Here is a 27862-nt window from a genome sequence, read left to right on the forward strand (position 1 = left end):
TAGCTATGCGTGCCTGGTGGCCATTGTATCAGTGCAGATCTAGAGCATTGGTTCTAAAAGTGTTGCCTGGAAGCTTATTAGAAATGCATATTTTTGGACCCTGACCTCAAACTCCTGGGCTCAAGCAATCCTCCCACCTCAACCTTCTGAATAGCTAGCCAAGACTACAGGCATAGGCCACCACATTCTTTTTAATTTTTTTTTTTTTGGTAGAAATGGGAGTGGAGTGGGTTGTGGGGAGGTTGGGAGCATGGGAGATCTACTGCACCAGAAGCTTTGCGTGTGAGACCCAGGATTATGTGTTTTAATAAGCTCTTCAGGTGATTCTGTTGTACAGTAAAATTTGAGAACCATTGCTGGGTCCCACTCTCAGAGTTCCTGATTTAGTTGTTCGGGGATAGGGTCTGAGAATTTGCTTTTCTAACAAATTCCCTGATGATGCTGTGATGCAGATCTGGAAATCATCTGAGAACCTGTTATAGAAGATGGAGCAACTCTTTGTGAGGTGGCCCCAGTTCCCAAGAGTAAATTGCATAAATCCCACATAATAAATATTTCAAGTCAGGATCTCCGAAGTGTACCCTCCATACTTGATGAAAATCTTCCTAGCTTTTTTCCCGTGATCTGGTAACAAACTGTGTCTGGCTCATAGGAGGGCTGTTAAGTACTTGTTGAATTAATAAAGAGATTCTATAAATTAGCCTGAATAAAATATCTGAAGTTGAGAATTCTTATCCCACCTATAACTTTCTGCATGTGATGGCTTTTTGGCCTTCATGATAACCTGTTAGTGGAATTCCACTTTTCTGATCCGTAATTCTACAACTCGTTGTAGAAGTCATTGTTGTAGTAATTCTTCTCCCTGTAGCTTGATAAATTTTAATTGTTATAGCGGAAAGAAGGTAATTCTTAACTAGAGAAGGGTGTAGTATGTCCACACCCCCAAGAGGCATTTGCAAATATGTGTGTGAGAGGGCTTTTGGGTTGTTGAAATGATAGGAATCAGGGTAAAGGGGGTACAATTTTCATTCAGTGCCAGGGGCCCAGGAATGTTAAATACCCTGCATGCACAGGACTGTCCTGTACAATGAAGAGAAACTCTGTAACCTGTTAGTAGGTGACAGTAATATTTCTTCAGTAAAATTACTCCTAAGGCCATGACTCTCTTTTGCTAGTTATATCTCTTCATGAGCATTTTGTAAGAGTTTTACTTATCTCATAGGAGGGTGAAGCACCCTCTGTCCTGCTCTTGCATAACATAATTTAATTCTTGCAGCAAATATTTAGTGCTGTGTAGTTTACAAAGATAGGAGACATGAGCCTACCTACAAAGAAGTTACAGTACCAGCAATAAGCTGGAAATGATGTTAAGAGTTGTATAAACCGGAGGAACACAAAGGGGATATTACCTGGTTTATCAGTTAAGGTTCAACCAGGAGACAAAACCAATGGAGACATATATTAAGAGCTATTATTGCAAGGAATTGCCTATGTGATTGTGGAGGCTGACCAGGCAAGTCCAAAATCTGTAGGGCAGGCCATCAGGAAGGGTGAGCAGGAACTCTCCGGTGCATGGCTGAAGCTGCAGTCCACAAGCAGAATTTCTTCTTCAGGGAAGTTTCAGCTCTGCTCTTAAGGCCTTTTAACCGATCGAATCTCAGGCTCATCCACATTATCTAAAATAATTTCCCTAAAGTCAGCTGATTATGGACTTTAATCACATCTACCGGATGCCTTCACAGCAGCACCCTGATTAGTGTTTAATTGAATAACCTGAGATGGTAGCTTAGCCCACTCGTTGTCAAAAAAGAGCATCGCACTTGGAGATTGAATGTTTGAGCACTCTCTCTGAAACATGCGGCATTTGTTCTGACCCTTGAAAATGGGAAATTTTTAAGTGGAGCAGTTGGCATTCTAGAGGGAGTGACTATTAAAAATTAACCAAAGGAAACAATAAAAGAAGCCAAGGCATGAAAGTATAATCAGTGTTTGCAGAATGGCTAGTTGTTGCTATATGGCTTTTTCCTGAACCTCAGCTCTCAATTTCCTCATCTGAGGAGTGGGTTCAATACTTGTCGTAACTGTCCTCCAAGGTGAAAGGAGATGATATTTGAGGGTGCCTTTTGGAAACAGTAGACAATATGAATGCTAAGGGATTTTTTTTCTTTCTTTCTTTAACCATCCATGTGTCCAAGGCATGGACACAGGCCAAAAGCCAAGCCAGGATAAACAAGGGGTTGCTTTGTCTCTGGCTGATGTGAGATGGGCTCCACCAACTAGAAGCTACTCTTCCCATGTCAGATCACTGAGGTGTTTTATAGTCATGGTGGTGGTAACAGTAGCATTGGTGAGAGTGTGAGGTTGGTGTGATAAAAACCAAAGGCTCAGCGGGTAACACAGAGCCTGATTGTTGCAGGCTTTGTCTAAAATTTGTGTTTTTAAGAAAAAAAAAAAAAAGTGACATTCTCTTGACCTTAGTTTAGACCTAATGGGCTAAAAGAATGAAAAACATCCCTGTATATAAGTCTGTGCCCAACTGTCACAAAGAGGCAATAGCCATCTGCTCTGGGCTAAGACAGCTCAGCCTTTTTTTTTTCTTTTTTTTAAAAGAAGTAGACCTGTTTTTGATGCTTGAGATATTAGGGATGAGGGAGAGTCATTTATTATAAACGTGTTGAATACTTTGCCTAAATAGGGAAAGGGAGTTAAACTACGTCCAGGGAAGCTGTTCCAAGTTTCTTAGGTAACGGCCATTATGGCCAATTGACTCCGTCACCAAAGAAAGCACCAGAAAACGATGGTAACATGAGTCCCATTTGACAGACTTCTTTCCTTTTCAGAGCTGTGTCCTACAAACCAAACAAATCTCCCCCAATTGTTAAAGCCATATGCACTTTGAAGGAAATGTAATCCATATGTTTCTGAGTGACTTATGCCTAAGTCATTAAAAAGTTATTTTTTAAATGTGGTTTCATGTTTGAAGTCATTTTAGAGTATTTTTAGTAGACTCTCATTCTTCATAATGCTACATTTTTCTTGGTTTGTTTTCTTGTTTTATTTAAACACACTGTATATCATCTTAACACATCCTGTGGTGAGGCACAAAGGGAATCTTGCACTCAGAAGGAGGGTCTGGTGTACTGGACTAACACATTTGAGGCAGTTTCTATTTTCAGAAGTTTACAACTGTTCCCCCTCCTTAATTTTTTATTTTATGTCCTGGGCTACTTTTAACCTGGTCATATCATCACCCCAGCCCTCTCCCACCCCATTCCTCAAATGGTTGTCCATGAAGAAGAAAAGGGAAAAGAGAAAAATGACAAAGAATAAAATCACATGGCCTCCTAGGATATATTTCTGTGCTGTGCTATGTGATCCTTTCTTCCCAGAATTGAATGTATTTTCCCCTTTTAGCTACTGTTGTTGCTTGCTGGGAGAATTAAGGTCTTTCTTAAAGTGTCAACAAAAGAGAGAAATAAAACGGAATTGAGGAGCAGTCTCCAGCTTCTCATTTTTAGGGCAAACAGAAGATGGTGTCTGCTTAGAACTGAAACTAATTGAAAAATGGTTTCATTTTTTACTTAAATAAGCTTTTCCCCCCCTTTTTAACCTTTGTCTGTTTGGAGTCTCATGATATGGACCAAGTTTTATCTGTACATGAAGCATCCTGGTTTGTGTGTGCATTTGTCCATCGTGAACATCTGTTGGCTGCCAGAGGGCACGGAAGCAGCCTTATTTTTCGGCACTGGTAGAGGTCCGTTGTCTTCTGCGTGCCTGCTCAGGCAGCAGGCGTGTAGCATCAAACATAGCGCGAGGCATTCACCACCTGGAGGAATAAAGATGTAAGGAGTTAACAATTTTACTTTTCATCTCTGCCAGCCTGTGAAATATTTTCCAATGTACTTTTTCTATTTGGTTCTCAAAACTGCCCTGAGGACCATGGTTTTTGTTTGTTTTCATAAAGAAATTGAGGCTCAGGGATGCAACTTCAGTATTTCATGAGGCAATCTTGGCAGCTGATGTGTGCCTCGGAGAGGAGGGATGTCCTTCCCATCGTGTGGGGACATTTGAGGACCTTCGTGGACTTTTAAAAGCCCTGCGCCATATCATTTCAAGCGTATTAAAACATAATGCAATCTCATATCTGTCCCGCAGATCCCATGTATAATATATATCATCATATATGTGAGTCGAGTTATAAATAGTTGAGATGGTACATTTAATTGAATGTTTATTACTTTTAATTTTATAGTTTCTGTTTCATGTTGGAACCAGCTAATTGTTTTGAGGTCTGGAACATTTTCATGGGCCTTTAAAAAACTCACCCTCCCTGAGTGCTCTCCCTACAGTGGCTGAAGCCGCCTCTTGCTCTCATTCACTCCTGTTTCCCTCCTCACACCTGTGGCAGAGCTGAGGCAGGTGCTTAATAAATACTTGTTGGTGAATGCCCAAGTGAGTGAGAGAAGGAATAGAAGAAGTAACAAATAAGTGAAGTACAAGTAAGTGGCAAAGTCTGGTGTCAAAGGACGTCTGAACCCTTTGTGGGCTCATTTCCTTTGCACTGCCATCACGGTGAAGCAGAACGGGCATCTTCAAGCTGTGTATCAAAGTGTATTCCTCCCCATTTCTCATTGTTTTGTTCCAAGCTAGTTTTCTTCTCTGTTACAGCTAAGGCATGAGAAAGAATAGACTACCAGGTTATTTGACTTTTGATAACTTCATGAAGCAGCAGTAGCCACTTTCAGGTCATAATCCATTCTTTTCTCTCTGTTTAGTTGCTATAGTTTATTTTTTGCCTTGCAAATATGGGATAAATGTGGCTACTAATATTCAAATATTCAGACAAGTTTCTTGACAAAATCAGAGAGGTGTTTTTTGCCTGTTGTTTCTTTTGGTTTGTTTTCTTTAGAATACTAGACATTTGCTCTAAGTTATCTGTCATGTGATTTGTGTGTTTTGTTGAGATATGATTTTTTTTTAATCCAAAGGTGGATCTTTGTGGCCTTTCTTCAAAGCTCTAGAATTTGGTGGCAAGGAACTTATTGAACATGATAGAAAACTAGAGAGAAAGCAAAAGCCCACTTCTTTTTTTTTTTTTTTAATTTTACTTTCAGTTCTTGGATACATGTGCAGAACATGCAGGTTTGTTACATAGGTCACATGTGCCATGGTGGTTTGCTGCACCTATCAGCCCGTCATCTAAGTTTTAAGCCCCACATGCATTAGGTCTTTGTCCTAATGCTCTCCATCCCCTTGCCCCCTAACCCCCAACAGGCCTTGGTGTGTGCTGTTCCGTTCCCTGTATCCATGTGTTCTCGTTGTTCAACTCCCACTTACGAGTGAGAGCATGCAGTGTTTGGTTTTCTGTTCCTGTGTTAGTTTGCTGAGAATGATGGCTTCCAGCTTCATCCATGTCCCTGCAAAGGACATGATCTCATTCTTTTTTATGGCTGCATAGTATTCCATGGTGCATATGTGCCACATTTTCTTCATCCAGTCAATCATTGATGGAAAAAGCCCACTTCTTAAGAAAGAAACACAAAGGTGCTAAATGAGAGGAGGGAAGAGAGACAGGAATTACCTAAAGAGCAGAGCCATCCTCCTCTTTCTCAGCCCTGCTATGCCCCCTGGAAAAAGGGGTCTGCCCATATAAGTAGGCCTGGGAAAGCTGCTCCACCCAGTTCATCTGGACTCCCAGGGTCGCTAGATGGCACCAGGGCAGATGTGGGCCACACTCAAAACCCTGCAGTGCTGCTTCATGGGCGGAGCTTCTGGGTCAAGGCAGGAGCTGGAAATGGTGGAACTTGCCCTCCATCTGTGAAATTTTTTGAGTCAGTCATTCAGCAAATAATGACTGGACACCTATGATAGTGACACGACAGTGAATGGACAGACTGGTCTCTTGAGTCCAGGGGCTCTCTGCTCACACTTGGCCAAGCTCTTGGTCTTTAAGGGTGCCTTTCATGAAGTCTATTTGAAATGTTTTGGTTTTGGTCAGTTTTTGGTTGGGTTATAGGTAAGTACACAAGTTACCACGTGTATTCAGAAGGCTGAATCCCTCCGTTTATCAACTAAAGTTAAAAAGGAAGGAAGCCTATAGCAAAAAAAAAAAAAAAAAAAAAAAAAGCATGCATGTTCCCCCACTGCTATATGATTTTCTATATTTATGTTTTAATTTCTTGGTAGGCCCGGACTTCAAAGTAGAGACTCAGAGCCCTACCTGAGTTTGGGTTGTGCCCTGTGGCTGCCATCCTTCCTCACAGAAGTTCCTCCCTGGACTTCAGCCTCGGGGTTCTTGTTCACTTTCTCTATTTCCTTTTTGCAGTGTGTACATGTGTGTACAAAACTATATAGTGTTGATTGTCCTTAAATGATCTTCTTCCAAACTCATCCAAACCATTTGATTTGTAGCAGGAATCCCAAAGTATATCCTCCCCAGAGAAAGAATGAGATTTGCCTGGCATCAAGTTAAGGAAATCGTTACTCAAAAAAAATTGTGTAAGACATTTTCCTGTGCTAGAGATGCTGGTGACCACGAAGTGGGTGCCTGGGGGAGATGTCTGGCCTCATTATCTGGGAAAGTTGGGAAGCGGGTGTTTGCCTGTTCCCTTTTCCACTCTGTTTCCTCATTGGCTTTGCCATTTACCCAACTGCCCCCATTCTAAGAATGGTGCTTACTGATCAAGAGCAAAGCTCTACTGCCTTAGGAGTAGTGCATAAAATGATTCCTAGATGTAATATTCACTCTCTTCCCTGCCTAGTCCCCTTCAGCAAGGACCTCTCTAACATTTTATGTTTGAATTGTTTTCTTCCAGAGACAAAGGTAAGTTAGATCAAGAGTAAACAGATGGAGATGTTCATTCTTGGAAGCAGCAAGCATTTTGTTATCATTGTTATTGTCTGAGCAAGTGAAAACCAGATGAGAAGAGCCTTGACCTGCCTCCTTCACTAGCAGAAGTGAAATAGATCGTATCTTTCTTGCAGCATTCCTGTGAGTGTTAGAACAACTCCGTAGCCCATGAATAAGGCTACTGTGTGTTAGAATTGTGATTCTGCCTGTTCATCCTCCTGGCTGCCCACCCCTGAGAATCTCCTTTTCGTTCGCATGGGCTCTTTGATAGTAGAGTGGCTGCCTCTCTGCAATGAGCTTGAGGGTTTTGTGGGGAAGAGGCCCAGCACCCCTCACCGCCTTTCCACATGCTTGCCTCCTTACCCAGTTTCACAGGCCTTGACAGATGGCCGGCGTTTGTCTCACCTGCGATTCCTTTTTACACAGCACTCGGTGTAACACTTCAAAGAAATAATTAGCATTCTGAGTCTTCTCTGCCCTGTGCATAGAATATGGGGAGTTTCCGCTGAAGAGGGACTTGAGCCCAGAGTGTTGTATGGGTGTTGCCCTTATTTTATGTTATGTTATGTTATGTTTGTTATGTTATGTTATGTTATGTTATGTTATGTTATGTTATGTTATGTTATGTTGTGTTATATTTTATTTTTGAGACAGAGTCTCAAAGCCTGTTGCCCAGGCTGGAGTGCAGTGGTGTGATCTCGGCTCACTGCAAGCTCCGCCCCCTGGGTTCACACCATTCTCCTGCCTCAGCCTCCTGAGTAGCTGGGATTACAGGCACCCGCCACTAGGCCTGGCTAATTTTTTGTATTTTTAGTAGAGATGGGCTTCCACCGTGTTAGCCAGGAGAGTCTCGATCTCCTGACCTCATGATCCACCTGCCTCAGCCTCCCAAAGTGCTGAGATTACAGGCATGAGCCACCGTGCCCAGCCTGGGTGTTGCTGTTTTGAGTCCTGAGTGTCAAGGTATTAACTTCTTTACTTTCACTTTTTCATTGAACAAGGATGTACAAAAGAGACATCTAGTTATTAGATTCTTCTGGTTTGGTTCTAAAATAAATGGGAATGTACCTGTGGAAGTGATTTGCATAGATTTCCAGGCACCAGGATCCTCTTTAGTGTCCCACACCCAAGAGCAGAGTGGATACTCCCTGCAGGCTGAGAGTCGTGAACCATACAGTGTTCATGGTGTCATTGTATAATTGGAGATCACTCTTTTCAGGTACCTCGCCAGTGCATGGCTCAGGCACATCCTGGAGATCTTGGTGCTCCCATTACCGTTTTCAGGCCATGTATCTCTTCCAGGCTGTGCTCCTGTGGCACAGACAAGGCCTAGTTCCACTGCTCTGATGGCCACATGTGAACCAGCAGCAGTGACTCCTTGGTACGTGGAGAGAACTGGGACTCTTAGTGGGTAGCAAGGAAATTATGTTTTTAAAACCACCAGCTCCTCCTTCCATTTAGTTGGCAGTTCCATTTCTAACATAAAATCTTTCAGATCTGAGCTCTCCTAGGGCCTCCCAAGATTTAATATGGTGCCCCAGAGTGATAAATGAGAATAAAGAGAAACTCTTCGTAACAGGACCATGTAGAAAACGTGGAATCGATGCCCCTGGGGTAACTAACTTGATTGTGGTACTCATTTCACTACACACACACACACACACACACATCTATAAATACATATATAAAATCATCACGTTGTACACCTTAAACTTACACAATTTTATTTGTCAATTAGACCTCAATAAAGTTGGAGGTGAGGGAAGGCCGAACTCAATGACAGTTTGCTTTCCTCAGACTGGCCATGGGGTGAGGGAGGACCCCACTCCTAGAGGGAGCAACTTCTTGATTTTCCCTTCCTTCTTATTTCCCCCTGGGGCCACCCAGAAGCCAGGCCAGTCCTTACTCAGATGATAGAAAACCTTGTTAGTCCTCCTAATGAAATGGGCAGTTTGGTACAGAAGAGGGAAATCTGCTTGGATTTAAAGATGACGTCAAACTATTGTCCAATGCAGGGAAATACATTTATTTCTACACGAAGAAGGAACTCTTTAAAATCTGTTAGGCTTGGAATTTTCAACAATGATCTATACATAAACTCCTTAAGTATTGCCTTGTGTACTGACATATTAAAAGTTATGATGATGCTTAGGAACTACATATTATTTAGAAAATATTTGAAAAGAGATAATACACAAAAGCAAGATTTCATTGTCGCCAGTAGATAGCAAGCAAGATTACCTTGTCCCTCTGAGGGTTCTGATTGAGTGCATTTGGCTGCAGGAGTAATGTAAGTGGCCCCAGGGTTGTTGTGTTCTGTGTCTAGATCTGGGGAACAGTCACACTCATGGTTCCAGTTGAAAATAGGTCTCCTGCCCCCATTAGCATAGCAGGGCCTGTCTGGTCATGAGTCCCGACTGTTTGGTTTGGAGACTATGTGCAGTATAGATTGGAGCAGAGGTGCAAAGCCCCAAGTTTTTGGTACCAGGGACGCTTGGAAGGTGTGAGAGCACAGCCTGCTCTTCCCTCAAGGCCAGCCCAAACTTAGCAGCCAAGCAGGGCTTCTGAGGCAGTCTAGGTGTGGAGCTGTTGTCCATCGTCACTTAAGTCCTCTGTCACCTTGTCTGCGTCCTCTGGTCATACTAGATCTTGGATATGCCCACCCCCATGGAGACACCACTAGACAAAGAGAAATGAGGATGCCTAGTCAGTGACTTCCCAAGTCCAAGTCAAGATGTCTGTTTCAGCTGCTTTGACATGCAGCAACATCAAAGGAGCAGTATCCCAATATAGTAACAATTTGTTGTAAGTTATCAAAATGTTTGAGCTTTACCCACGCCTCCTTACCTGGAAACCCTCCCCTGCCTTTTCCTCTTCTTTGACTATCCCATCTTCACTGTGTAGGAGACTCACCACCGTACACTGATGAAGAATGCACACAGTTCCGTGCGGTGCTGCCGCTACCTTATGTTCATCTAGAACACTCAGAGGAAGAGAAGAGACCCCAGTCCAACTTCACACATCAGGCTATTGTCTCATTTTGAGAGGAGGAGAGAAGGGAGGGTTAGGAGTACCTTACTGGGGCTTGGGTGTGGCTTCTAAATGCTGCAGGCACAAGGTACTATGACTTGGGCCTATCGGGTAGGTGTCTGGAGCGAGGCCTCTTGGCCCTGGGGCACAAGGGCAATGATAAATTTCAATGACCACAATACTGCTGTGATATTTTTCCCCACTTGGTGGCATTTTATATATAAAACGGAGGCTTCATTTATTCTGACCCCCTCCTCCCACTGAAAGAGCCATCATCTTTTTCTTAGAGGCTCCAAACAGGGTAGATGGCAGAGGCCTCTTGTCTGGCACAAGACTCGGGTTCCTGGTTTATCCTTCAGGCTGTGATAAGGCTGGCCTCACAAGTGAGACTCAGAAACAAGCCACTGCTCTCCTGAGTGCCTGTCTTCATGGAAAAAGGGATCTTTGTGGTCATTCGTTTCTGTGCCTTTGTTTTGGAAATGAGGAACTTGAGGCCCAGAGAAGTCAAGGAGCATCACTGGATGTCTCGCGTCTCTGGTTTCCCAGTTCAGTTTGTGTCTCCCCTTCGGCACACCCCGCCTCCCTTTAGTTTTGCATTTAACACAGTCTTGCCTTCATGACTGCCGCCTCCTTTTTTTCTGTAAACACGAATATGAAGTGTATTTGCTTTGCTTTTCAGCCTTGTCTGCCCCACTGAGTGTCCAAAATAGCCGGCTGGAATTCATGAGAATGTTATGTCTTCAGATGTTTATAATCCAAAAGAATCCCTTATGGTTTTTTATAATAAAACAACTTAGATGTCGGTATTTTGTGTTGGAAAGGCGAGCGAAGTTCACAATGCAGCAATTACAATGCAGTGCATTATGTATAATTTGTAGCCTGCCCCAGGAGCAATGGTGAACGGTGAAACACCATCCTGGCCCTGTAGCGTAATTAGCAGGATCAAATGCTGCACAGGGAGAAGCATAATAGTTGTCATCCGAGGTAAGTAAAAGTAAGGAAAAGTTCTGATACACCCCAAATTATATAAAGAGCAGCCCCTATCAGGCTGCAAATACGTCAAGAGTCTTCATTGCGAATTGAAGAAATCTTTTGAGGTTTAGCAGTTCATAAATTCACACTGGGAATTGCCCTATTGTTCTAAGTCTTGTCTTTGAAATGTAACAGTTGTACTTTTATATTGAGTTCCTCCAATAGTACCATTGTAAACATGAAGAGTTTGCATTTTAACGTAAATTTGAACAATGTGGTTTTAAAAGAGTTCACCACATCAATAGAAGCTGTTTGGGCATGTTTTATGCGTTCTTTTCTCTACAGTATGTAAAGCTCTAAATGACTCATAGAAGTATGTTCGATTTAGATCTGTCATGCTGGTGTAGTGTCCTCACTGGAGCTTGTGCTGCCCTTATTTTTTTCTACTGTGAGATAATTATCTGAAAACAGGTCTAGGCCTTTTGCCAAGTCACTTGCCCTTAATCTGTCTTCAGATCCATAGAAACAATTCTACAGCACTGTTACACTTGATCTAAACAGCAACACATTTTGTGCCTTTTCATGATCATCTTTTTTCTTAAATTCAAATATTCAATTTGTACTTTTTTTTCCTCCATGTACCAATTACAACCCTTCCTATAGCCTGCTAGCCCCCCACTAAAAATCTCTAATTTTTTGCTAAGCCACTAGTTGGAGTAGAGAAAGGTTGGATGGTAAAGGGAAAGATGTGTGTACTGGTGTCCAAAGCAAACTGGTGGAATATGAAGAGCACTGGGCTTGGATCTGACCCCTGGACATATGGACCATACCGTTTTCTGGTGTGAGACCTCAAGAAACTGCCCACCTACCTCGAGCCTCAGTCTTTACATCTGTATAATGAAGGCAATATTTAGCACTCTACATCTCCTTCTATTCCTGCGTTTGTTCATTTATTTATTCATCCCCAGGCATAGAATGTGGACATAAACCCTCACTGTCCTTGCCCCCATGGAGCTCCCAGTGCAGTGAGAATGCACGCTCTCAAAATGATTAGATTCACGAATAATCACTAACCATAGCATCATGTGCTGTGAAGAGAGGGGATCCTGTGAGAGCTTCAGGCAAAGGACCCTCATTGGGGGTGATCAGAGGACACAGTCACTTTCCTGGAAAAGTTGTGTTTGAGCCAAGAGCCAGAGGACACGAAGCAAGGAGAGGCGGGGTGGGGCAAGGGGTGGTGAGGGGAGAGTGGGGCCCAAGGGGGCTAGAGAGGCTGCTGGTAGCCACGCCCTGCACTTACTGGGCCGAAGAAGATTGTTTATTTTTGCTGTAAAATAAAAACCAAGAGTAAAGTGGATGAGATGTTTGTTTTTGAAAAGCTCTCCCAGCTACTGTGTGGAGAATGGCTGGTAGGAAGACAGGAGTGAGTGTGGGGAAATGGTTTAGGGTTGTGTTAGAGTTCTTCAGAGGGACAGAACCAATAGGATGTAGGTATGTATAAAACGGAGTTTATTATGGAGAATCAGCTAAGTGATTACAAGCAAAGTCCTATGATAGGCCATCTGCGGGCTGGGGAAAGAGAGAAGACATTAGTGTGGCTCATTCCCAGTCCAAAAGCCTCAAAACCAAGGAAACCTGCAGCGCAGCCGTCAGTCTGAGGCCCGAAGTCCAGGAGCCCTCAGGAGGCCAACTGCTGAAAGTCCCAAGGTCCAAAGGCTGAAGAAATTGCAGTCTCGTTGTAGGACTTTCTCCTCAGTTCAGCTAAAAACTGGGTTCCTGTCACACAGTCGGGAAAGATAAGGCTCGTGGACACATAGAAGGGTAAGAAAAGCAGAATTTATTGGGTGAAAAAAGGAAAAAACTCAGCAAAGCAAGACGGTTCCTGTTAATAGGCCCCCATCTCACCAGTCGAATCCCAGGTCACCACCCAGGAACAGGAGGGGCCAGACTCCTCCCTGTTACAAATGGCTGGAACTTCCCGAGACCCCACCCCATCATCCCATTGCACAGGTCAGTTGGAGATTCTCTGGGAGCCCTTTTTACTTGGCTGGCTCGTCATATTCAAAGGCAGGAGGAGAGGAAGCAAGCATCCCGCACAGGAGGAGAGAGGAAGAGCAAGAAGACTCAGCAGGCTGCGTGCCCTTCTACTGTCTGCCCTGTTCTACCACACTGGCAGTCCACTGGATGGTGCCCACCCACATTGGGGCGCATCTTCCTCTCTCAGTCGCCTGACTTGAATGTCAGTCAGTCTCTGGCAACTTTCAGAAACACCCAGGAGCACTGCTTCACCAGCCATCTAGGCATCCCTCAAGCCAGTCTAGTTCATCCCTACATTAACCATCACAGCGGTTCAGGCACTGGTCAAGGCCCATGATACAGGTGACTCAAACATAGTCGGTGACAGGACAGATAGAGAAGAATGGACAAATTTGGGAATGTTCAGGTTAAAATGACAGGTTTTGATGGATTGAATTTGGGGCAGGACGAGTGGAAGAGGAAGGTGTCAAGGAAGACTCTAGGGTCTGGGCTTGTGTGACTAACCAGAGGGATACTGGGGGCATTTCTGAGAAGCACAGCCTAGAAAGGGGGTCATTAGTGTAACTTACCTTTCATTGCTTTGACCCAGTTGCTCACATCCTTTAATTCATTTGGTCCTCAGAACACACCCATAAGCGAGATTTTACAGATAAGAAAATTGAGGATCAGTGAGTAAAGTAACACATCCTAGGGCACAAAATAAGAGGCAAAGCCAGTATTCATCCTCAGCTCTTTCTGGTTCAGAACCCGTGCCCTACTCTCGTTCCCCACCAGAGCCAGGTAGCAGAAGGGCAGCTTTGTAAGACACCGGTATCCACTCCAGATTTGGTAAGCAAGGTTTTAAGCAGAATGAAATGCCTGGAAGAGAAAACAGGAGATTTGGGCTGTGGTTCTGTGCCTCTTAGCTCTTAGGAAAACCATTTACCTTCTCTGGACTTCCATTTCCCATCTCTGACATGAGCAGGTCAGATCTACTATCCTGGACACCCCTCGTGTCCTGGAAATGCATGATTTTTATGATGTCATCCTGGATGCATCTCGTACACAGTCTCCCATCCACACTTGATTAAATCTTTAGGGCTCCTGTCTTAAAACCAGATAGTCCTTTCTCTGCTAGCTTTTTATCTGGCCAAAGCACATATTTAGATACTTCCAATGAAGTTCAGAGAGCAACATATTCCTCTTCCCTTATCTAAATTTTCAGTTACCCAAGATGAGCCTAATTCTAGGTTCCTAACTTGGGATTGATGTTTAAAAAGTTTAGTTCTGGGGTTTTCTTTTTCTGTTCATAAAATAAGTTTTGTTTTACTAGAATTTATTAATAATGTCTATTAATAGGCATGTAGGAATAACTCATTTTTTGTTGTTACTGAATATCTCTCCGTAGCAGAGACCGTTTTAAAATAATTTCTGAGTTTAATTCTCGTTCAGTTTGAGACTGAGGCAGGCCATTTCTAGGGTGTAAAACCAGTCTGAGACACTCCTTGGCCTCCCTGAGGCTGGATGGGTTTGTTTGTAAGAGATGTTAGGTTTCCATCATTCTGAGCAAACTATCACAAGGACAGAAAACCAAACACCGCATGTTCTCACTCATAGGTGGGAATTGAACAATGAGAACATTTGGACACAGGGTGGGGAACATCATACACCGGGACCTGTCATGGGGTGGGGTGTAGGGGGAGGGATAGCACTGGGAGAAATACCTAATGTAAATGACGAGTTGATGGGTGCAGCGGGCCAGCATGGCACATGTATACCTATGTAACAAGACCACACATTGTGCACATGTACCCTAGAACTTAAAGTATGATAAAAAAAATAAATAAGTAAAGGAGCTCATTGAACTTCAAAAAAAATTTTTAAAAATAAAAGAGCTCATTAAACTTAAAAAAAAAAAAAAAGATGTTAGGTTTCAGTCACAGAATTGCCTCCTGCCTCTGTAGGTTAGCACACACATATAAGCACACACTCATGCAAACACATGCAGGCACACACATCCATGCACTCATGCACACACACACACACACACACACACACTGTCTCTAATGGGGCACAAGATTAGGATTTGGGAGAGGAATAATGAGTTAATCAGACTTAAAAGAACACACAAAAAGTGGTTAATTAGACTCGGTTAAATGCCATCAAATACAGAAACAAGCATGGTTTTAAAATGACCATCATACTTCTCAGTTTTTCACATCACAGAAACTGGCTTCCCAGCCATCACAATTCTAGGCTAACTCTGACCCACATAAGAATTTCTCAGCTCTGGGGTGCAGAGAGCAAGGGCTCCTGCTTGTTTGTGCATTTCTCCAGATGACTTCTCACTGCCACATATCTCATGGAGCTTATCGACTCCAAATGGATAAAGGTTGCATCGCCCTCATGGTCCAAGTTATCTAGACCTTTATGGAGAAGCCCACCCTGTTTTCCTAAATCACAAGCTGCTACCTCTCAAATTTCATGGCTATCATACTTTCGATAAGTATATCATTCCTCTTTCACTATTTTCAAGTTGCCCCCGCCCTCTTTTCTTTTCTTGCCTAGCAAGCACACATGTGGCCACAGGCCTCACATGTGGTAGGGTTGGGCTGGGAGGTTCCCAGTGATTCCCTCAGCCCCACCCCTGATGATTTGGGTACCTTTGATACCAGCCATGACTCACTCTAATTGCAGGTTTTTCTCAGAGCAGTTTGTCTTCCTCTAGTTCCACCTGCAAAAGATGGATGCCAGGTGGCTGTCAGCTTTAATAAGGGCTTTGGACCACTGTGTTCTCCTGGGCTGCAGATAATCTCAGGGACAATTTCCTAGGTCAGAGATTGTTTTTGTAATTATACATTGATATTGGTATTTCTGGACCTGTAGTTATGTACTAATCAGGCTTATGGTATTTGAAAAGTAAAGATAATTTGAACTTTTAAAACATTTCAGACAGCATTCAGCATCAACAGATGTAATACATCTCATATCTCAGCCTATTTCTAGCTACTGAATGTTCTTTAATGTGTCCAGAACCCCAGAGCCCAGGCAAAGCTTGTGAATTTCATAGAAAAAACAAATAGACTGAATTGTGTTCCAAAGCCTGTGGGTTTGTAGCCCCTCCTCACCTGTTCCTCACTATTTGTGTCTCAGGATTTGTGAGCTATTTAGTGGCTGAGGCCAGAAATTGAAATCTGCCCTAATGGTGTGTTAGCTTGTTCTTTCATTCATTCCTCAAGCATTTATCATGCACCCACTATGTACGAGGCAGCAGGGATCCAGAGGTGAATTCCTTTGTTCCTAGGACTGGGTGAGTGACATTGGGCCAGTTTCTTCTACTCTGGTGTCATCACAAATAGAATTTTAACTAACATTTGTATTTGTTGTGTTTTTCAGGATAGCTGGGTTGCATTGGTATCTTTTAAAATCTACATCATCCAAGGTCGAGCATAGCATAACCTAGGAAACTACCAGAGTCTTTGACTCATAGTAAATGTCACCAGAAACCTACTTGTACAAAACCAAATGCCATGCTAGTGCAAATGGTCAAAGGCAAACGTAACCACAGAACACCGTATGGCATTCCTGTGGTCAAAGTTTCTCAAAGTGGGGCATGTGGGCATCCAGCTCACTTGAGGTGCGTGTTAAAAAACGCACATTCCTGGGTCCTCCAACAGACATTGATCTGGAATCTTCCATTAGAACCCTAGAATCTGCCTCTCACCAAGCTCCCCAACATGGGTTTGAGAATCACTGTTCTAGGTCCAGCATCTAGTCTTTAGCCCTTGGAAGCATGCTGTGTTTTCTGCAGGAATGTGGCATGGAAGTATTCGGTAGGTGTGGGACTTGGGGCCACTTATGTGGTTCACTTTATTTGCTGCTAGTCAGTCAGGCCACCTAGCCTAGGGGCCAGCCACCTCAATCCACTTATTTTCCCAGGCCCAACAGCCTTGTTTTATGAGACGCATGGTTATCTGCAGTAGTTGTCCAGGGTGACCTAAACTTGACCACTCGGGGATGGTTGTTCTCAGCAGAAGTTGCCAACTTTTTGTCCCTTTTCAAAGTTCTTTTCCCACTGGCTTGTCTTTTTTTTTCCCTTATTCCTTGAATGCTTGGGATGATGTTTACTTGTACTTTTTTTCGTGTGCAAAGGTTAAGGAGTGTTTTAAGATGATTGAGGTTTCTGAGGGAAATGTTGGCTAATTTCAAATGGTCTTTGATTTCAAAAGTCAATGAAAACATTCCCTTGATCCTTGGTTTGAAGGACTGGAAATTGGGCCAGCTCTGGTTTGAAACTCAAGTGGAAGGGAGTGAGAAGAAAACAAAACAGGTCTAAATATTATCAAAAATGCTTCTTTATACCTTTATCTGAACAGGAGATTTGGGAGCCTGGGCAAAACGCAATGGTGTGGGGGATCTTGTTACTTGTGAATGGAGGAACTGCCCGTGCTCATATAGGAGGATGAGCCATGCAGCTGGCATTGTGTCCCTTGGAGGGAGGGAGCTGCTGTCCCAGGCAATTATGAAGCCACCACTTAGGACAGAGTCCCAAGAAAGATGTGCTTTCTTCTCCAGCAGAAAGTACATCTGTTCACCCCTCTGATCACTGGGGGCCTGCCCAGCAGCTGTGACAGCCAGCACCTGCTGAACTACCAGTTGCCAAGCTGCCAACTTCAAAGATGCTGTCTTAGTCAGTTTAGGCCACCTTAACAAAATACTACCATGAACCCGGTGGCTTAAACAACAAAAATTTATTTCTCACGGTTCTGGAGGCTAGAAGTTCCAGGTACTAATATGATCAGGTTATAGTGGGGTCCCTCTTCCTGGATTATAGATGGCCGCCTTCTCACTGTGACCTCACATTGGCAGAGAGTGCAAGCTCTGGCCTCTTCATTCCCTGATAAGGTTACCAATGCCATCATGGGGGCTCCACCCTCATGTCCTCATGTAAACCTAATTACCTCCCAAAGGCCCCACCTCCACATACCATCACATTGAGGGTTAGGACTTCAACGTATGGATTTTGAGGGAACACAAACATTGAGTCCATGAGAGCCTTCGTGACCTCTCTGAGCCTAGGCGGACCAGGCAGAACAGCAACAGCTAACACCCTGGGGTCATAGGCTAAGGAATTAGAAATATTCTCCTGAAAGGAACCACTGGTGCTGGAGACTTTTGCAGATTCCTAGAACTCATGGAATACTCAATTTATAAGCCCTGGTCTTGTACATTCACTCAGTGCTAGGCCAGAGAAACCCCCAAGTCAAACCAAGTTCTGAGTGTCCTTAGACAGCAGTCTGCACTCTGAACCAGGCATCAGGCACAGTCAGAATGAGAGCTAGATGGGCCTTTTATCTCACTTCTGCCCTTCTGATGCTCTCCTGGGGGTTGGGGCGGGGGATGGGGAGGAGGGACAGAAGCAAAGAGGAGGACTGGGGGCAAGTACAAATGGGGGGGTTTGAGTGAAAATGTGAGCCAGTACCACCTGGTTAGGCCTAACATAGATCATTTTGAGTATTACTGCATCCAGGATTGATTGTCTTATTACCATAGATTGTGTCTGTTTATCTCCTCTGATTTGGAGTTAGCATATTTAGGAGGCTCCGGATCATTCCTGCAAAGCACTCACTAACACAAGGCAGCGTGCACAATAACAGGAGGAAATTCAGGATTAGAAGTGGTTAAACTATCTGCATTCATATCCATATCTGTATCTATATCTCTCCCAGTGCTTTTCAGTTTCCTCTGCGCTGGAAGAATTCTGATATGTCATAGAAACTGCTAGATGCTGGCAAATAATTCCTGGGTTTCGGGCCATCTAGACAATAAACAACTCCATAATATTCAGTGCAGCAGCCTCTGTAGCGCCCATCTGTTTCAAAATAACCCTAATTCTGCTTACCATGCGGAATGCTTTGTTGACTGGAATTTGTCCTAGTTTTCTTCAGCAGATTTAATGTCATAGGCCTCTGGTTCCACCTGCTGGCAGATAGAAATACCAGAATGAAACTCGGGTGGATATTTTCAGTTGCAAGAAAAATCTGAGCTGTAGCTCAGTGGTTCTCAAAGTCAGATGTACATCGGAGTCACCCAGGAGCTCATTAAAACTACAGCGGACTGGGCTCTGTGGCAAGCCCACCCAATCAGCAACTATTTCTTAAACAGCCCTCCTGGTGATTCACACACCCACACCAACGTTAACAGACCCCACTTCACCTGGAATGAGGGGTGCAGAACCCAGCAAGGTTAGGGATGATTCCAAACCACTATATCCTACTGATGCCCAAGAGTGACAAAGCCACCTTGAGATGCCCAACCCTACCTCTTCCAGTTTATCCAGGTAACTCTTAGTGGCAAAGGCCAAAGCTTTTTTTTTTTTTTTTTTTTTTTATACTTTAGGTTTTAGGGTACATGTGCACAATGTGCAGGTTTGTTACATATGTATCCATGTGCCATGTTGCTTTGCTGCACCCATTAACTCGTCATTTAGCATTAGGTATATCTCCTAATGCTGTCCCTCCCCCCTCCCCCCACCCCACAACAGTCCCCAGAGTGTGATGTTCCCCTTCCTGTGTCCATGAGTTCTCATTGTTCAATTCCCACCTATGAGTGAGAACATGCGGTGTTTGGTTTTTTGTCCTTGCAATAGTTTACTGAGAATGATGTTTTCCAGTTTCATCCGTGTCCCTACAAAGGACATGAACTCATCATTTTTTATGGCTGCATAGTATTCCATGGTATGTATGTGCCACATTTTCTTAATCCAGTCTATCGTTGTTGGACATTTGAGTTGGTTCCAAGTCTTTGCTATTGTGAATAGTGCCGCAATAAACATACGTGTGCATGTGTCTTTATAGCAGCATGATTTATAGTCCTTTTGGTATATACCCAGTAATGGGATGGCTGGGTCAAATGGTATTTCTAGTTCTAAGTCCCTGAGGAATCGCCACACTGGCTTCCACAGTGGTTGAACTAGTTTACAGTCCCACCAACAGTGTAAAAGTGTTCCTGTTTCTCCATATCCTCTCCAGCATCTGTTGTTTCCTGACTTTTTAATGATGGCCATTCTAACTGGTGTGAGATGGTATCTCATTGTGGTTTTGATTTGCATTTCTCTGATGGCCAGTGATGAGTATTTTTTCATGTGTTTTTTGGCTGCATAAATGTCTTGAGAAGTGTCTGTTCATGTCCTTCGCCCACTTTTTGATGGGGTTGTTTGTTTTTTTCTTGTAAATTTGTTTGAGTTCATTGTAGATTCTGGATATTAGCCCTTTGTCAGATGAGTAGGTTGCGAAAATTTTCTCCCATTTTGTAGGTTGCCTGTTCACTCTGATGGTAGTTTCTTTTGCTGTGCAGAAGCTCTTTAGTTTAATTAGATCCCCTTTGTCAATTTTGGCTTTTGTTGCCATTGCTTTTGGTGTTTTAGACACGAAGTCCTAAAATCCTCAATAACATACTGGCAAACCAAATCCAGCAGCACATCAAAAAGCTTATACACCATGATCAAGTGGGCTTCATCCCTGGGATGCAAGGCTGGTTCAACATACGCAAATCAATAAATGTAATCCAGCATATAAACAGAACCAAAGACAAAAACCACGTGATTATCTCAATAGATGCAGAAAAGGCCTTTGACAAAATTCAACAACCCTTCATGCTAAAAACTCTCAATAAATTAGGTATTGATGGGACGTATCTCAAAATAATAAGAGCTATCTATGACAAACCCACAGCCAATATCATACTGAATGGGCAAAGGCCAAAGCTTTATTCCCTTGGAACTCATTTTAAAAAGAAAAAATTCAAAGTGGAGAAAACTGATGAAAGCACTACTTGTCTAAGTGGTCAAGGTTAACGTCACAAGTGATAAGTCATGTTGACAGCACGTTGATATGTGATGAGGGCATTTCAACTCTGTGGTATTCTTCACCAAAACCCATAACCCCAGTCTAACCATGAGGACAAATAGCAGACAAACCAGACCGAATGAAATTCTTCACGGTATCTGTCTGCTACCACTCAAGACTGTCAAGATCATGGGGGTCAAGAAAGGACTCAGAAAGAGCCACAGACCAAAAGAGACTAAGGAGACTTGGTAACAAAATGTACTGTGGTCTCCAGGATTGGACCCCAAACAGAAAAAGGAAACTAGTGAAAAAACTGGTGAAATCTAAGTGTCTGGAATTTAGTTCAAAGGAATGTATCAATGTTGGTTTCTTAGTTTCGACAAATGTACTGTAGGATGTTAACATTTAGGGAATTGACTTGTCTGTAATATCTTTGCAACTTTTACGTAAATTTAAAATTATTCCAAAATAAAAAGTTTATTAAAAAAATTTACAAGAAAAAAATAACCCCATCAAAAAGTGAGTAAAGGATATGAACGGATGCTTCTCAAAAGAAGACATTTATGTGGCCAAGAAGCATATGAAAAAAAAGCTCATCATCACTGGTTATTAGAGAAATGCAAATCAAAACCACAATGAGATACCATCTCATGCTAGTTAGAATAGCGATCATTAAAAAGTCAGGAAACAACAGATGCTGGAGAGGATGTGGAAAATGGGAATGCTTTTACACTGTTGGTGGGAGTGTAAATTAGTTCAACCATCGTGGAAGATAGTGTGGCGATTCCTCAAGGATCTAGAACCGGAAATACCATTTGACTCAGCAATCCATTACTGAGTATATACCCAAAGGACTATAAATCATTCTGCTAGAAAGACACATGCACATGTGTGCTTATTGCAACACTATTCACAATAGCAGACTTGGGGCCAACCCAGATGCCTATCAATGATAGACTGGATAAAGAAAATGTGGCACATGTACACCATGGAATACTATGCAGCCATAAAAAAGAATGAGTTCATGTCCTTTGCAGGGACATGGATGAAGCTGGAAACCATCATTCTCAGCACAGTAACACAGGAAGAGAAAACCAAACACTGCATGTTCTCGCTCATAAGTGGGAGTTGAACAATGAGAACACATAGACACAGAGAGGGGAACATCACACACCAGGGCCTGTCGCTGGGTGGGGGCAAGGGGAGGCGCATAGCATTAGGACAAATACCCAATGCATCTGGAGCTTATAACCGAGATGACAGGTTGATGGGTGCAGCAAACCACCATGGCACATGTATACCTATGGAACAAACCTGCACGTTCTGCACGCGTATCCCAGAACTTAAAGTATAATAATAAAAAAAAAAATTAAACATTGGGATGGGAGGACAGCACTGAAGAGAGACAAAATGTGTTGGAGGACATTGCCAAGGAGCATAGCGTGGCTGCTTCTCTGCCCAGCTGCCAAAAGTCATGAGCAGCTAGCTGGTGGGACAGGCAACAGTCTCCAGAGAAGCTGCCCAGGCAGCTGGCCAATGAGGCAGGTTGTTGGTGTGACACATTTGCACTCTCCCATCTCTCCGCCACCCAACCCCTGTGTCTCACTGGGAACCAAACAATCATGGACACTCGAGCCTCTGTGTGGGAGTCAGAGGTCCAGGCCCCCTCCGGGTACAGTTGAGGGGCCTGAGGCCCAGGGGAGGGAAGTGACCTGTGCCAGATCCTGGTGGAGCCCAGATATGAACCCACATCTGGTTGAAGTGAATTCATTTGCCACAGCATTTCTCAGTGACTTGATATATTATCTGCAACAGAGTCATCTGGGTGCTCGTTAAAATGAAGTTCCTGGACTCCAACCACCACTTACTGCATCAGAATCTGTGGTGAGGGGGTGGAGGGGATCCAGTAATCTACATTTTGAACAGGTTCTTCATTTCTGTGCACACTTCAGATTAAGGACCACTGCAGCAAACTGAGCAATGGTTGCTATTTGTTGGAAACTTCTATGCATAGGGCCAGGGCTGCTAAAAGCTGAGAATGGGAGAATCCAGCTGCCACCATTCTCTTAGGATGAAAGTCATAGCAGGTGGAAAGCAGCAGGGCCAGGACCCAGTGTGTTTCAGGAGGAGGCAATATTTTATTCTATTTTGAGCTCAGTGTATTACCATTTAAACACTCTTGCCCTCACTACTACTTTCTTTTTAAAATAATGAAATTAAAACTTACCCAAAGACAATCTCAAGATCAAGAAGCAAGAGGTTGGGAGTGGGACTCATATCAGGGCCCTAAGGAGGCCACTGTAAGTCTCTTCCCCTGTCCTTCTCTGCCGCTATGCCCCACCTGAACATCTTCAGGAAAACCAGGTCATAAAGAGACAATGGCAAGTCTCCTGGACCCCAAGATAAAGGTCAGAACAGACAAAGGACCCAGATGCCTGGGAAGCCTGAAGCAGGCCGCAGTTTGGACCTAAGGAATCGATTCCTTTGAGGCTGCAGGGTCCCTGTAGTGGAGTTGAGCAAAGACTGAGGCCTTGCGAGGTGGAGAGCGGCTGCCCGCACTGTGCCAGGCTGGCCCTCTCTGTGGACTGGTGTGGAATCTGCATCAGAAACATCAGAAGAGGTCGGGGGCTCCAGCTGCCCCTCCGAGCAGACACATTGGCCCTGGAGCTTCTGAGAGGAAGGTAGGATTTTAATATTCCGAAGGGTTTTCATACTTTTTCTATCATTTTACAGACCTCATATACATAGATATAGATATATTAAGAGATAGAACAAGCATAGAGAATTATTCCTGTAAGAAGTTATAAACTGTTCTCTATTTTAGAAAATACTTGAGAGTTAACTACCAAGGCTGACTTTTGCAGCTGGACCTATCTATTGCCAAACCTTACTCCTTGTCAAAGGAGATCCTAATTCTAGGTGCATCCAGTTATCCAAAATAAAGCCTTACTATTTGCAGTGAGCCTTATTTAAGGCAGAAGATGCATTGTTTCTGCTGTCTTTTAAACAGACCCTGTCTCTAAGTCGTAGTTAAGGCAATAATACATTCTGGAGGTTTACACATGCTGATGTAGGGTCTGAGAAAGACAACTGGAACATCTCATGTCTGAAGAAGAACAGGCGGGGATCTAGGTTTGAGTTCCTGACTCAGCCACTGACCAGCTATTTGGCTTTGCCAAGTTGCTTAAGATCTTTAAGCCTCGATTCCTCACCTATAAAATAGACAAGGAAATTCTACTTGGAGGGATAAGTAGGATAGAAACCACTTATAACAATGTGGATGAATCTCACAAGCATAATGTAAATTGAAGCAACTCACAAGGCGTACATATAGTATGGATCCACTCATGGACAAAAATAGGGAAAAAATCTATAGTTAGAAATCAGGATCATGGGTACTGTTGGGTATTGGGGTACAGTAACTGGAAGGGGGCTTGTGGTGGCTTATAAGTGCAGGAAATATTGTGGTATTTTCAGAAATATCCTCGTATCTTGATCTGGATATTGGTCTCACACATCCAGTTTGTGAAAATGAATCAAGTTATACACTTCAAAGTGTAGGGGTACGGGGGACAGTAAACAGTGAGCATGTAGCAATCGTCCCACAATTGTCTCCCTTTGACTTTTCTTTCTGTTTTTGGGAGGTGGGGGAATTCTAGAAGTCAGACCGTATCTTGTCTATATTGTAGGAAACACTGACCTGACATAGTGGACCTGATGTTATAGCTTACTCAGATTGTTGACTGGATTATAGCCTGTTGATTTTAAGTCATTTGTGTTCATTAAGGATCTCCAAAGTTAACCAACTGGAGGGGAGAGAAAAGTACAACAGGTAAAGTGGTAAACTAGGGGCTGAGTTGATCTCTATTTCACAATGCAGAGTGCTGACCACTGTAAATCGCAGAGATCTCCATTTCAAGGCTTCTTGTTTTGAGATTCCAGATATTATTTCAGAATTAGGGAATCTCCACTGTTGCAGTCTTGATTGATTGAAGAGATAGAAATGCGAATGTTTTCTCTCTAAAGTCACATCTAAATATCACCTTTCTCATAAACCATACTGAAATTTCCATTTGTATGAAAGTTATACCATTTTAAGTTAATTTCATACTATTTATAAAGAGAGAGAGAATATTATAATTAGTGACTCAAAAAGTAAAGTGTGGTTACTGCCTTTAAGCATCTCCCCTTTTCAAAGAACGTCTTGCTAAATTGTTAGACCTGGGGTCCCTTCCAGGGGGATTTTTGGTCTTTGACGGTAAATGACTTAACAACCATCCTTTCAGGAGGCGTTTTGGAAGCTTTGCAGTTCATGGAATGCTAATAAAGTAACATTCTTGAAAGAGAGAACGTGGGTCCCATGCTGCTGCCCTCATCTGACAGTAGAAATCCCAGAGAACACTGGTGATTTATTTAGAGGTTTCCTGGTTTAGAAAAAAAGTGATTGCCTCTTTAGCTCCCTAATTTAAGGGAGAGATACTATGCTATCCTGCGACTTCAGTATAATTTCACTGCATGGCATAATGCGTTCATCAGATCATGGGCAGGATCTATGAATACCAGCAAATCAAACATCTCTATTTACATGGATGGCGAACGGTAGGGAAAATGGTCATCAACTCATGTTGCTCCTCTTAGCAATTCTTATCTGGACAAAATTGCTTCTCTTCCCTTAGATGTAAAATGCAGAGGCCACTGCATTTTACATAAGGGTAGAGGACTGAACAGTTTTTCATCAAGAACCACAAATCAATAAATTTTATGATCTTACTACTGGTGCTGTAATTGAGGTAAATCATCTTAACACGGGCTGTGTTCCTGAGGTTCTTTGAAGCATGCTCACTGCTTCTTTGAGTAAAATTGAGGGCTGACCTCCATTGACAAGAACACAGAGGCAAGGCTCATAAATACTCATATTCTGTACCAAGTTCTTTGGAGTAGGGCCGTTTCGCCCAGGACTGTAAATGTCCAATGTATGATTTAACTAAGCAGAGAAAAGAAGATCTTGGCTGGACACTCCAGCTCTGTCAGTTACCCAGAGGCTCCTTCATGTGACAAAAGCGTGCTGCTTAATGAAAGTCATTAATTATCTTCTTATATCTATTTCTCAGAAGACAGATACTTAGTAACTAGCAACTCAACACTTTGTACAAAACACTGCCAAAGGGTTTGCAAACAGAATTGAGCGCTGTATTTTAAGAAGTCACTGGTTTTGTCATTTTGTATATCTCTTTTTTTGAGAGAGCCTCACTCTGTTGCCAGGCTGAGGTGCAGTGGCAAGATCTGGGCTCACTGCAATCTCTGCCTCCTGGGTTCAAGCCATTCACCTGCCTCAGCCTCCCAAGTAGCTGGGATTACAGGCCCGTGCCACCACACCCAGCTAATTTTTGTATTTTTAGTAGAGTCGGGGTTTCACCATGTTGGCCTGGATGGTCTCAATCTCCTGGACTCGTGAACCACCCGCCTCGGCCTCCCAAAGTGCTGGGATTACAGGCATGAGCCACCATGCCCAGCCCACTTTGTATCTCTCTTATACAGAGTTAGTTAATGATAGGAATAAGTAGACATTTAGCACATGATTCTTGATGACGTTAGAGATGAACAATCACACCATCCAATGTTCAGCAGGCATTTACTGTCATGTGGCACTCAGCTAATCATTTTATATGCATTATCTCTTCTAATCCTTCAACAACCCAACAAAGGAGCTACTCAGTATTCCCATTTTATAGATAAGGAAACTAAGACCAAGAGCGAGAGGGTAACCTACTTGCTCAAGGATGTGTAGCTAAAAAGTGGAGGAGTTGGGATTTAATCACAGGTTATCAAACTTCAGAGTCATGGAAAGGACCCTGGAAGTCCTCTTTTTCAGTAGCCTCCTCTCACATATGAGTAACTGGAGACTGCTGAAATGAAGCATCTTGTGAAGGGTGTCTCCACAAGTCCCAGGCAGAGCTGGGAAACTATCTTCTAATTCCCTACTAACACTTTTTCCTTTACACTCATGGGGACACCTCCTTCTACCACCCCAAGGAAGCTTGTCCAGATTCTTTCCTGTGTGCTGAACAAATGTGAGTACATACCAGAAACACAAAGATAAGACCCTTCAAGAAAGCCTGCAGAGGATGCTGGAGGTTAAGAAGAGAGGTAGTAGATCATATGACACAAGTGGAAACTATAGAAACAATTTGACACATGAATGCAAAGGTGGGGAAGTGGAAGACAGAGTGTACCTGAGACTGAGTGGACAGCCAGGAAGCCTTGTGCCGAGTGTGGCTCCAACCCAGAGCACACACACAGTAGTCGGTGTAGGTTAGTGGCTGACATCAACTTTGCGATTTGTGATTCTCTTCGAAATAAGTTTTTATGCTTAAAAACATTCTCCCCAGATCAACTCATATTCAGAACAGTGTAGTTTTCAGAGCTGGAAACAAAGCAATTCAGCCATTCTTCAGAGAGTAAGATGGCTTTTATATCAAAAACACAGAGTTGGAAGGATTTAAAATACCCTTAAGAGCTGGCATGATTACAAATCGGGCATTATTGTGGTTTGGGTTGTTGTATTGTTATACCCAAGGTCTTCTTGGTTCTAGAAAGCCGAACCATGCTAGTAGCCAGTGGAATTTAAGGAGACCCACGTGGGAACTTTAGAGGCACGTCTTTGATATCAGCAGAGTCCCACAGAATTGAGAACTTAGACTGGACCTTCTTATTTTTCTGTTTTCAAATAGCAGTGAGCTTCCCACATGTCCATATCCATGAAGAAAAGGGACACTGGGTTTGGGCAGGAAGGGCAGGGATGGTGAGAGGTACAACCCTGAACACTTTCGGTGTGAGAACCGATGGCCACGTGGGGAAGTGGGAAGAGGTTCAGGAGGTTCGCTGTTCTTCATGCTAGCCTAGTGACCTCAGATGTGTCCCTAACACCTTCTGAGCCTCTGTTTCCTCTTCTGCAAAACTGAGATGATTCTATTGGGAGTAAAAGCTAAGTGGAAAAGGGTACCTTGAAAGGGCTTTATAAAGAAGAGTGTGATGATTGTTCTTCTCCTGACGTGAGTTTTCTACTTCAGCATGTGGCATTTCTTTGATTGGCTCAGCCCTGGTTCTCCTCGAATGCCCTGCAAATGGGTCCAAGGCCATTTGTGCT

At 43.2% G+C, this 27862-nt stretch overlaps 1 protein-coding gene and 1 pseudogene across 17 annotated transcripts in view; one reads left to right on the forward strand and one right to left on the reverse strand.

Annotated features, from left to right (window-relative positions):
* RHBDD1 (rhomboid domain containing 1) overlaps positions 1 to 27862 on the forward strand; it is a 169932-nt gene that overhangs the window by 135765 nt on the left and 6305 nt on the right. The gene's annotated exons all lie outside the window — the stretch shown is intronic.
* Positions 2183 to 2305, reverse strand: LOC129489041 (uncharacterized; annotated as a pseudogene).

The sequence above is a fragment of the Symphalangus syndactylus genome, chromosome 8 (assembly GCF_028878055.3).
Source record: "Symphalangus syndactylus isolate Jambi chromosome 8, NHGRI_mSymSyn1-v2.1_pri, whole genome shotgun sequence".
NCBI lineage: Eukaryota > Metazoa > Chordata > Mammalia > Primates > Hylobatidae > Symphalangus > Symphalangus syndactylus.